A 4,591-nucleotide genomic window follows, 5' to 3' on the forward strand; every position below is an offset into this window, starting at 1 on the left:
CAACATCTGGTATCAGAGCCCCACTCCGGGGCCTGATTGAGAGCCTGCAGCCTAAGCGGAGAGATACAATCATGGCGTCTGAGAATAGTTACATACAACCAGCTATTCCCAAGCTTGATGGACACTATGACCACTGGAGTATGCTTATGGAGAACTTCCTTCGTTCCAAAGAGTATTGGAATTTGGTGGAGATTGGGATCACTGCAGCAGCAGGAGGATCGGAAACTGGGGAAGCACAGAAGAAGATCTTAGATGAACTAAAGCTGAAAGACTTGAAGGCCAAGAACTATTTGTTCCAAGCTATAGATCGGTCCATTTTGGAGACCATTCTGAAGAAAGACACAGCAAAGGATATATGGGATTCCTTGAAACAAAAGTATCAAGGAACTGCACGTGTAAAACGTGCACAACTGCAAGCCCTTCGCAAGGAGTTCGAGGTGCTGCACATGAAGAGTGGAGAAACAGTCAACAGTTATTTTGGCAGAACTCTTGCCATAGCCAACAAGATGCGGACTCACGGAGAAAAGATGGACGACGTGGTGATCATTGAAAAAATCCTGAGATCCATGACAACGAAGTTCGACTATGTTGTCTGTTCGATTGAAGAATCGAATGACCTAGATACCATGTCTATCGACGAACTCCAGAGCAGCCTTTTGGTGCATGAGCAAAGGATGAGTCGACATCAGGAGGATGAACATGCTCTTCAGGTTACTTATGGAATCCAGCAAGGAGGACGAGGACGAGGAACCTATCGAGGAAGAGGAAGAGGACGGGGAAGGCTAGACAAGTCAACCCTAGAATGCTATCATTGCCATGAACTAGGGCATTTTCAGTGGGAGTGTCCAAAGAAACCTAAGGAAGAGAAAGCAAACTATATGGAGACAAAAGAAGAGATTTTGTTGATGGCACTTATGGAGTTCAATGAGGCAACAGCGGAGCACACATGGTTCCTTGATTCTGGACGCAGTAATCACATGTGTGGCAAGAGGGACCTATTTAGTGAGTTTGACAACAGTTTCAAAGAATCAGTGAAGCTTGGAAATAATTCCAGCTTAACTGTCCAAGGCAAGGGAAACGTTCGAATGGAGGTAAATGGTATGATACATGTGATCACCAGTGTGTTCTATGTACCAGAATTGAAGAACAACTTGTTAAGCATCGAACAATTACAAGAGAAGGGACTCTCAGTACTTATCCAACATGGAAGGTGCAAAATCTTTCACGAAGAGAAAGGTCTAATCATGGAGACCAAAATGAGTTCTAATCGAATGTTTGCAATATCAGCTCGAGGACTACCAAAGGAACAAAGGTGTCTCTCGTCTCAAACCACTGATCAAGCACGACTTTGGCACTGTCGATATGGGCATCTTAGCTGGAATGGGCTTAGAATACTTCAACAGAAGCATATGGTGGAAGGAATGCCTCAATTCACTGCCTCTCAAAGGGTATGTGAAGACTGTTTGGTAGGGAGACAACACAGAGACCTTTTTCCCAGAGAAAGCACATGGAGAGCTTCCGAGATACTACAACTAGTGCATGCGGACATATGCGAGCCAATTAATCCTGCATCAAACAGCAAAAAAAGGTATCTTATCACCTTTATAGATGATTTCAGCAGAAAAACATGGGTTTATTTTTTGGTAGAGAAATCCGAACCATTTGGCACGTTCAAATCCTACAAAGCAAGGGTAGAGAAGGAAACTGGGACATCAATAAGAAGCTTAAGAACAGATCGAGGAGGGGAGTTTACTTCACACGAATTTACAAATTTTTGCCAAGAGAATGGAGTTCACAGGAAATTAACCGCAGCATATACCCCCCAACAGAACGGTGTAGCAGAACGAAAGAATCGCACCATCATGAACATGGTGCGAAGTATGTTGTCAGCCAAGCAAGTTCCAAAAACTTTCTGGCCAAAAGGAGTTAACTGGGCAATGCATGTGTTGAATCGATGCCCCACTCTTGCCGTGAAGAACAAGACACCTGAGGAGGCATGGAATGGACACAAACCATCCGTGGACCATTTCAGAATCTTTGGGTGCATTGCTCATGCTCACATACCTGACAATAAAATAGTGAAGCTCGATGCCAAGAGCTGTAAATGTGTATTGCTTGGGGTGAGTGAAGAGTCTAAAGCTTATCGATTATTTGATCCTGTCTCACAGAAAATAATCATAAGCCGAGATGTAGTGTTTGAAGAAGAAAAGCAGTGGGTTTGGGATGACAATCACAAGGAAGTCATTATGGCAAATCTCGAATGGGATATTGATGAAGAAAATGGCACTGAAATGACAAGTAATCCTGAGGCTGAAAGTAATGAAGGAATTGAAACCGAATCTGATCATGGTGGATCAGTAGTTGAAGAAGACAACCAAGTTGTTGAAGTCTCACCTTTCATAGGACGAACTCGAAGACCACCCAACTTGGATGAGGGACTACGAAACAGGTCAGGGCTTATCCGATGAGGAGAATGAGGGTATGGCTCAATTGGCACTATTTACTGATCAAGATCCCACAACCTTTGAAGAAGCAGTAACATCCGAAATATGGAGACAGGCCATGGATCAAGAAATACAGGCAATCGAAAAAAACAGTACGTGGGAATTAGTCGAGCTACCACCTGGAGGGAAAACTATCGGAGTAAAATGGGTATTCAAGACGAAACTTAACGAGAATAGAGAAGTAGATAAGCATAAAGCTCGACTAGTCGCTAAAGGTTATTGCCAACAATATGGGATTGACTATGCAGAAGTCTTCGCACCAGTTGCTCGTCTAGACACCATTCGCATAGTAATCTCGCTTGCTGCGCAAAAGAATTGGGATTTTTATCAGCTTGATGTCAAGTCCGCATTTCTGCATGGGGAGTTAGATGAGGAAGTATTTGTTGATCAACCACCTGGGTATAAACAGAAGGGGCAGGAGACAAAAGTGTATCGACTGAAGAAGGCTCTATATGGACTCAAGCAGGCTTCCCGAGCCTGGTACAGTCATATAGAGTCGTATTTCAACAAGGAAGGATTCAACAAATGTCTTTTTGAGCACACACTATTCATCAAAACTGCAGAACAAGGTAAGATCTTGATAGTATGTCTTTACGTCGATGATCTCATTTTTACTGGAAATGATAAGTTGATGTTTGAAGAATTTAAGAAATCTATGATGGTGGAGTTCGACATGACCGATCTCGGAAAAATGAGATACTTTCTTGGTATTGAAGTAATACAAGGTTCTGGAGGAATCTTTATTAGTCAAAGAAAGTATGCTCAAGAGATATTGGAAAGGTTTAACATGCATCAATGCAACTCGGTACTAAATCCCATTGTTCCTGGTTTCAAACTTATAAAAGATGAAGGAGGAATAAAGGTTGATAGCACTATTTACAAACAGATGGTAGGAAGTCTCATGTATCTAACAGCTACACGCCCTGACTTAATGTTTGTTGTAAGTTTGATTAGCCGTTACATGGAACGTCCAACTGAAGTCCATATGCAGACGGCAAAAAGAGTTCTCAGATATGTTAAAGGAACTACTGATTTGGGGATATTCTACAAGAAGGGAGGAACTGAGGAGTTGATTGGGTACACCGATAGTGATTATGCAGGTGATCAAGATGATAGGAAGAGCACCTCAGGTTATGTATTTATGGTGAATATGGGCGCAGTCTATTGGTCCTCAAAGAAACAGCCAGTTGTTACTTTATCCACTACTGAGGCAGAATTCATAGCAGCAGCATCAAGTGCATGCCAGGTGGTCTGGTTAAGAAGAATTTTGAAGAGTTTTAACCATGAGCAACGGAGACCAACAGTGGTGTATTGTGATAATATTTCGACCATCAAACTATCAAGAAATCCTGTGTTGCATGGTCGAAGCAAACATATTGATGTAAGGTTCCATTTTCTTTGAAACTTGGTCAAGGATGAAGTTTTAGAACTGGTGCACTGCTCGTCTCTGGAACAAGTTGCAGATATTTTCACGAAGCCGTTGAAGGTCGACTTGTTTCTGAAGTTGCGGGGATTACTGGGTGTTTGCAAGCTTCAGGAGTAAACTGAATAGCTGTGGTATTCAGTTTAAGGGAGGATGTTAGAATTGTTTAAAACACTAGCCGTTATCTGATAAAGATTTACAGCTAGGGTTCCTAGTTTTTAGGGTTGTTTTATCTTTTAGAAACAATAATCCCTACACTTAAGGGACGTGTTGCATGTTTTCTGTTTTGACGTAGTCTCCACCACGATCGTAGGTCCGGTGATCGTGGGAAGTAGTTGTTTCTTTTCATGTTCAAATGTAAAGGCTATTTAATAGCCATGCAGATTGTTTTGCTTAATAAGAATTCTCCCGATTTTGTTTTGTAAGCTCTCGAACTTTGCATTACAGCAGTTCTTTGCAAGTTTCTGGTTCCAACACTAATTTCGTCGGCCGGTCATTCAAAATATGCAATATTTGGTGAACGTTTTACAGCCAAACGATCGAAACAAAATGAATAATTCTGACTTCTGACAGAAATCTAAACAACAGAAGAAGAACATCGAACTCATCTCTCTCATTCCCATTTAAATTTTAACAGTGACGAAAACCGAACTCATTTCGGATA

This window comes from Pyrus communis, chromosome 8 (genome assembly GCF_041283825.1).
Source record: "Pyrus communis isolate YQ-2024b chromosome 8, ASM4128382v1, whole genome shotgun sequence".
NCBI classification, from domain to species: domain Eukaryota; kingdom Viridiplantae; phylum Streptophyta; class Magnoliopsida; order Rosales; family Rosaceae; genus Pyrus; species Pyrus communis.